Genomic DNA, 8,509 nt, shown 5'->3' on the forward strand with positions numbered 1-8,509 from the left:
TAGTAGGCCTATACTGACATTTTCAGTTCGCACATTTGATTAATAGCAGTGGCAAGAGGCTAATTTGTTTGCCTGTTTTGCAATGCCCGACATTACATGGAACACCCAGAAAACATGTAACATCCTTCATTGCAACACATGTAGGCTTCATTAGGGCTTTGTGATTGGCTGAGAAACACTATATATTGTCTGTGTATTGATGAGTGTGCTAACGCATACAGAGGCACTGAGAAGGCTTTTAACCCTGAGATACGTTAAGGTATGGACATACTAATAATTCTAACACTTTGTTCAGATTGAAGTCATTCTTATACGCTCGTTAACTGTGTAGTAGATTATACATATAATATAATCTGTAACTTGTTGGGAATAGTTGGATTGGTAAAGTGATCAAGTTGATGATTATACTGTACTCTATTTAGATGAAGACTTTCAGCATGAAGATTGTTGTTCTACTTGGATTTGTGATGCTTCTCTCTATTGCTTTGGTAAGCCATGCATATAGTATGTACATGAAATGCTGGTGCAAATGTTCTGTTAGACTAGAAAATACTTAAAGTTAGTGTATTACATCCATGTGTACTGTATATTATTTTATTGTCTTATTGTTTGTTTTGAAGGCTGAGCATGAGCATGGCCATCAGCATATAATTGAGAAGCGCTCTTCAAGTGAGGAGGTGAGTAGTATAAATGATACATATTTTTTTAAATAGTATTTTTTCTTTATTGGCGGATAGAGACATTGAGAGAAGGACATAATGCATTCTCTTCAGGGAATAAAAATCATTTATCTGCTTTTTTGGTGCTTTTTTGCAAATAGGATGCATGTTTTCGAAAAATGTTATTCTGTACAGGCTTCCTTCATTTCACTCTGTCATTTAGGTTAGTATTATGGAGTAACTATAATGTTTATGATCCATCCTCCGTCTCCCGAGTGGCGCAGTGGTCTAAGGCACTGCATCGCAGTGCTAGCTGTGCCACTAGAGATCCTGGTTTGAATCCAGGCTCTGTCGTAGCCGGCCGCGAACGGGAGACTCATGGGGTGGCGCACAATTGGCCCAGGGTAGGGGAGGGAATGGCCGGCAGGGATGTAGAGCATGGCGTTTGCAACGCCAGGGTTGTGGGTTCGATTCCCACGGGGGGCCAGTATGAAAAAATTATAATGTATGCACTCACTAACTGTAAGTCGCTCTGGATAAGAGCGTCTGCTAAATGACTAAAATGTAATCCTCAGTTTTCTCCTATCACAACCATTAATCTCTGTAACTGTTTTAAAATCACCATTTGGCCTCACGGTGAAATCCCCGAGCGGCTTCCTTCCTCTCCTGTTTGAAATTCACTGTTGGACTGTGTGAGCTTACATATAATTGTATATGTGGGGCACAGAGATGAGGTAGTCATTAAAAAATCATGTTACACACTATTATTGCAAACTCATGATGTGACTTGTTAAGCACATTTTTACTCCTGAACTTATTTAGGCTTGCCATAACAAAGAGGTTGAATACTTAAATGTTTCTGTAAATATAATTCCACTTTGACATTATGGGGTATTGTGTGTAGGCCAGTGACACAAAATCTCAATTTAATCCATTTTAAATTCAGGCTGTAACAAAACAAAATGAGGAAAAAGTCAAGGGGTATGAATACTTTCTGAAGGCACTGTACGTGTGCACTGAAGGCAGCGGCCTTAACTGCTAGATCACCCCAGGACACATGATTTAATGATTTTTCCTTCAAACAACTTGACATAGAAACCAATTACATAGTATCAGTATCTGCATGGCCCTTGCTATATACAGTTATACAAAAATAATGATTAACAGCTAAAATAAAATATGTACAGTTATTGTGTACAGTGTACACAACTGAGACACCAGTGACTACATTCGTTTTGATTATCCTTCTTTTTGCCTCCTTCTTCTAGCGTGGCGGAGGCCGTGGCTTTCCGAACATTCTCAAGCAGTACAACTACCTTCTGCTTCTGCAAAGACTTGGTCTTGTCCCAAACCCTGCAGCACCGGCCCCTGCAGTACCGGCCCCAGCCCCAGCTCCAGCCCCAGCTCCAGCCCCAGCCCCAGCCCCAGCTCCAGCTGGTCGCTGAGAAAGGACATGAATCAGAACCTTCAACATGACAAGAGCAAGCTATGGTTGCTGAAATGATCATAACATTAAATGACACTACGTACTGTAATAGCTGTTTGCCATATTTTGCTGGAGTTTCCCTTTAATGCACCTGCTGTAATATGCCTATCTGAAATGCAATAAAGATGATTTGAAATGGCATGTGTCCCCTCCTGCATGTTTTCTTTTGCATGAGAAATATGATTTTAAATTCAAACATATGTATATAGTTTGGTCATTTGTTTAGTCAGAGTTGGATGTGTAAAATAATGTTGTAACACATAATAATGTTCTTAATTGACTTACCTTTATAAATAAAGCTTACATTAATAAAACGACCTATTCATACAAATATATGCATCACTAGACATCTAGCTAAAGAGTGGAGAAAAAAAGAGAGGGGTAGTGTGTGTGAGAGAGAAAGGGGTGGGGCTTGAGAGAAAATGAGTAACAAATTACTTAAATCTGAGGATTAGCATCTTGTTTTGTCCGTTTATATTTCTTAATATATTTAGTGAGGCTATATTGGTTGTGAACAATATTTGAGGTATGTTTAAACATTTAAACATGCTTTAAATCATATTCACATTATGATGAGTAAAGTAGGATAAAGGAAGTCAAGAAGCCAAATTCAAACATTTAAATCATTCGATGGTTGAAATCAATGAAAGCCTTGACATACTATAATATAATATAATGTTACATCAGTGGAGGCTCCTCAGAGGAGGAAGGGGAGGACCATCCTCCTCAGTGAATTTCATAAAAATAAAAATTGTAAAACATTGGAAAAGGTTATCCTTTTTAGGTAAAACTATGCAAAATATTCACATGTCACCAAATAATTGATTAAAACACACTGTTTTGCAACGAAGGTCTACAGTAGCCTCAACAGCACTCTGTAGGGTAGCACCATGGTGTAGCTGGAGGACAGCTAGCTTCCGTCCTCCTCTAGGTACATTGACTTCAATAGAAAACCTAGGAGGCTCTTACACAGTAATTATGAGAACTTCCAGAGGACATCCTCCAACCTATCAGAGCTCTTGTAGCATGAACTGACATGTTGTCCACCCAATCAAAGGATCAGAGAATGAATCTAGTACTGAAAGCATAAGCTACGGCTAGCAAGGAGAAGCAAGAGAGAGAGAGAGAGAGAGAGAGGGAGAGGGAGAGAGAGAGAGAGAGAGAGAGAGAGAGAGAGAGAGAGAGAGAGAGAGAGAGAGAGAGAGAGAGAGAGAGAGAGAGAGAGAGATTTTGTCTTTTTTTTTACTTTCATTTTCACTTACTTAGCTAGCATATGCAGCTGGCTAGTTTAGTTACTCAAACACCCGGCTCAAACAGAGGGATGCTATGTTAGCTAGCTGGCTATGAATATCCAACACAACACTGGAACTCTTCCAAGTCAAGGTAAGCTTTTGGTTTGATTAATTTATTGCCACCGGGGCCCGCCGTTGTAACTGCTTACTGACTATACACTGTAACGTTACTGCATGATTGTAGCGGGTTTACTAACGTATTAGTTATATTAGCTATGTTGACTAGGACATTACTTTAGCTAATATGGGGACAACGATGTAGGCTGTGTGTATTGGTTACGACATGGTTTGGCTTGGAAAGGTTTCTTCGCCTGGTCACATACAGCTGATGTGTTCACAAACGAAGGGAAAAGGTGAGAGGAGGAGAGTGCATAGAGGCAAGAAGGAATACAACGTGGCTGCTATGAAAGTGAACTGTGTTTATGCGTGATCAGGGGTGTATTCATTCCGCCGATTCTGTTGAAAACGTTCTTAAACGGAAGCAAACGAAACGGGGATAATAATACCTGAATTTGTCCAATAGAAACTCTCGATTGCAACTGTTGGACTAATGATTACACCCTAGATAAGCTAGATGCAGGCAAGAGTGTGCAATGAGGTATTGAATGTGTCTCTCTCTGTCCATGTGTCACTGTCTGTCATCTCACATTTTTCTCTCGACCTGTGTGCACCTACATTGTAAACTTTAATTCATAGGCTAGGTTGTAGCAACCTCATGATGGGTATAGGGAAAATTAGTGTATCATGTAGTAGCCTAAGCCTATCGATGTTACATTGAACTGGGTGAATGGAATATTAACGACAGTCATCCAACCTGCTGTAATAGAAATAAGGCCATGCTCATGAAAAAAAGAAATCGTCCTCCTTCATCCTAAACGGCACTGACCGCCACTGTGTTACATACATTTAATCATTCAACCTATTCTCACTCCACTGCTTATTTCACCAGTCTGCTTATGATGAGTAAAGTAAATAAGTCACTGGGTTACAGTTACTGTACATAGACACAGTACAGTACATATCAGAACAAGAGGCAATACTAGTTCTGGACTTATTCGCAGGAGGTGCTTGGCTATACTGAGAGTAAGATTGATGTACTTTTGGGAGACTTTCTCTCACAGTTACCATCACATCGTCAAAGAAAACATAGAGATAAAGAAAAAACTAATATAAAGAAAAAGGAGACACTACTGTAGTGATGAAACGTTATGGAAGCAATTTCAATTTCATGCCATGAGTGACAGCATGTGGTTAAAGGTAATACCTCACCTGATGTGTGTGTGTGTGTGTGAGTGTGTTTTTACATTATGTGTGTGTGTGTGTGTGTGTGTGCGTGTGAGTGAGTGTGAATACTTTTTGACAGAGAATGACCCTGTCTCATCGATTCATTATTTATTTATTCAGAGCCCATTATAATGGATTAAGCAGATTATGCTTAATAATATTGTCACGTTCGTTGATTGACGGGTCAGACCAAGGCGCAGCGTGATATGCATACATGTTTATTTTAACTGAATAAACACCACGACAAAACAATAAACGAAACGAAACGTGAAGTCCAAGGTAGTACAGAAAACAAACCTTACACGGAACAAGATCCCACAACTAGACAGTGCCAATAGGCTGCCTAAGTATGGACCCCAATCAGAGACAACGAGCGACAGCTAAATCTGATTGGGAACCACACCGGCCAACATAGAAATACACATACTAGATATACAACATATAATATATACAAACAAAGAATACACACACCCTGACTCAACATATAAGAGTCCCCTGAGTCAGGGCGTGACAGTACCCCCCCCCCAAAGGTGCGGACTCCGACCGCACTACACAAACATAACAGGGTAGGGGCCGGGTGGGTATTACGCCTCGGAGGTGGATCCGGCTCGGGGCGTGACGACCTCTCACTCTCCGCCTCCCTGTTGCGTCTGGTCTGGTCTGGACCTCGGCACGCTACTTCCCCTCTCCTTCCTCCCACGATACACCAGGCCCTGTGTGGACCCTGGTGTGGAAGACCCCGAACCTGTAGAGGGGCTGATGTCATGGTCTGGAATGGAGCCGCTGACCGGAGCTGGACTGGATCCTGGTGGAGCGGACTGCTCTGGCTCCGGAGTGGCGCAGCTGACCGGAGCTGGAACAGGCACCGGTGGAGCGGACTGCTCTGGCTCCGAAGTGGAGCAGCTGACCGGAGCTGGATCAGGCACCGGTGGAGCGGACTGCTCTGGCTCCGGAGTGGAACAGCTGACCGGCACTGGATCAGGCACCGGTGGAGCGGACTGCTCTGGCTCTGGAGTGGAGCAGCTGACCGGTGCTGGACCAGGCACCGGTGGAACGGGCACGGCCGTGCCGGACTGGACAAATGCACCACTGGCTTGGTGCGAGGAGCAGGAACAGGCCGGGCCGGGCTGGCGACGCGCACCACTGGCTTGGTGCGAGGAGCAGGAACAGGCCGGGCCGGACTGGCGACGCGCACCACTGGCTTGGTGCGAGGAGCAGGAACAGGCCGGGCCGGACTGGTGACGGGCACCACTGGCTTGGTGCGAGGAGCAGGAACAGGCCGGGCCGGGCTGGGAACACGCACCACTGGCTTGGTGCGAGGAGCAGGAACAGGCCGGGCCGGACTGGCGACGCGCACCACTGCCTTGGTGCGAGGAGCAGGAACAGGCCGGGCTGGACTGTGGAGGCGGACTGGAGGTCTGGAGCAGAGAGCTGGCACCACCCGTCCTGGCTGAATGCCTACTTCCGCACAGTATGTGTGAGGCATCAGCACAGGACGCACTGGGCAGTGCACGCGCACTGGCGATACAGTTCGTATAACTGGCGCAGGATATGCGGGACCGAGGAGGCGTACTGGAGACCAGGAGCGTTGAGCCGGCACACCCCGTCCTGGCTGGATGCCCATCTTTGCACGGCACGTGCGTGGTGCAAGCACAGAAAGTACAGGACTGTACCAGCGCACTGGTGACACAGTACGTAGCTCCGCATAACACGGAGCCTGCCCAGTCATACGCTTCCTCGCGTGAATACGGGAGTTGGCTCTGCTCTGACACTAGGCTCCGCCAACCACCCCGTGGCCGCCCCCAAAAATGCTATTGGGGCTGCTTCTCGGGCTTCCTCCTCGACCGGCCTCCTCCGTGTTGCCGTTGCTCCTCTCCTGCCTGGGCATTTACCTTAGCCCATGGTCCTCTCCCGCAAATATCTCTTCCCATGACCACAAATTGCCCACCTGTGACATGGCTACTCGCTCCGCCTGGGCATGCTGCTTGGTCCTCGTTTGGTGGGATCTTCTGTCACGTTCGTTGATTGACGGGTCAGACCAAGGCGCAGCGTGATATGCATACATGTTTATTTTAACTGAATAAACACCACAACAAAACAATAAACGAAATGAAACGTGAAGTCCAAGGTAGTACAGAAAACAAACCTTACACGGAACAAGATCCCACAACTAGACAGTGCCAATAGGCTGCCTAAGTATGGTTCCCAATCAGAGACAACGAGCGACAGCTGCCTCTGATTGGGAACCATTCCGGCCAACATAGAAATACACATACTAGATAACCAACATAGAATAAATACAAACAAAGAATACACACACCCTGACTCAACATATAAGAGTCCCCTGAGTCAGGGCGTGACAAATATTCAGACAGTGATATTGGGGAACAATTCGTATGACAATCCAGACACAGTATTAACCCTCAGTCTTAATTAACAAAAAGCTAATATTAATAAATTAGTCTGATAAGTAGATAATAATTATTTTCAATACTAATCAAGGTATTTATTTAGAGGTTGCTATCGCGACAAACCACATCCGAAATTAGTCTCGCCAGTCTCTTCTCCTGGCCAGAATCTTTGTGCTCTAAGCTTCTACCTCTGGACACTTATATTAGACATTAAGTGTTGTGCAATCTCTATACAGTTTGAGAAAAAAACTACCTCTGTGTGATGTATGCAAGTGTGCAATTATCCCTCAGGCTTTGCTAATGGGTGTCCGAGCCCCCACGGAAATCCATTTAGCATAAAACAAAATTCCCCATAAAAATCTGTCAGTTTAAGCTAGAGTTATCTGTTTTATTGCATTGGAAGCGTCTCAATCCACCACATCCTCCGATGTTGCACCTCCGCATCTGTGGTTGAAGGTGACAGAGCTAGAGCGGTGTTTGTCAGACTATGAGACAACTCCGAAAAAAGGTATTCTCACAAAATCCTCTGTAGTGTTCGAACTGATTGGCCTGCATGACACCGCTGTGGAAAGATGAGACTCTAATGAACATGACGGTGTTCTCCGTTTTGCTCTATGACCCTCACAAGCGTCTTGGGACTCGTTTGAAGTCGGTACAGCCTATCTGCCAACTTCTGACTGTAGCATCTGTACAGTTTGGGCTACACACTAATATGACCTCTCTGTGGAAAGCTGAGACACTCACGAACACGTACATGTTGGTTGATTTGCCACAGGCTTCACAAGTCTTGTCTGAATGTCACCAGGTACCAGTTGAAAAAATGAATGGAAGTATTGTATATACTGTATGGAGACTGTTTATTGCCCAAAATAATGGTTTAAATACATACATCTGTTGTTCCATGTAGGGAATCTGTTATTCAATGCATTTGTACGGGCTAATAGCAGTAAGGCCAACAAAAATGTTTCATCCCAAACATTTTTTTGCATAATTTTTTTGATACTTCAAGGGGTCTTAATATTAAATAGCAAATAGCAAAATGATAATTTGTTTGACCTATACAAAATAAATTATAGGTTGCACCTACGTCACTCGGTCACGCCATGCCATTGTTATGAACGTTCTCAAGCTGCCCTCTATCGGCAGTGCCAGAGGTGCCCTAAAGTGTTGATAAGCTCAGTCATTCTGGATGGAGGCTAACTTCTGTTTAGTCTAAATTACACTATAGTGTCTGGAAATATGATGATATTAGTAAAGTAGTCAGGAAACAACTTTGCCAGCATTATCATGTCATCATATTTACTTTAGACAGATGGCATTGTTGTCATTAGTTAGCAAAGTTCAACAAAAATAGCTAGCAATGCTAACATTAGCTAG

The 8,509-nt window shown here is 44.1% G+C and overlaps 1 long non-coding RNA gene across 1 annotated transcript; it reads left to right on the plus strand.

The window, feature by feature from the left end:
• Positions 1-224: 224 nt before the first annotated feature.
• On the plus strand, positions 225-648 carry LOC123485562. Its single transcript, XR_006659054.1, has 3 exons — positions 225-259; positions 423-488; positions 621-648. It is a non-coding gene; the product is annotated as an uncharacterized LOC123485562 (long non-coding RNA).
• Positions 649-8,509: the final 7,861 nt, after the last annotated feature.

The sequence above is a fragment of the Coregonus clupeaformis genome, chromosome 5 (genome assembly GCF_020615455.1).
Source record: "Coregonus clupeaformis isolate EN_2021a chromosome 5, ASM2061545v1, whole genome shotgun sequence".
Lineage (NCBI taxonomy): Eukaryota > Metazoa > Chordata > Actinopteri > Salmoniformes > Salmonidae > Coregonus > Coregonus clupeaformis.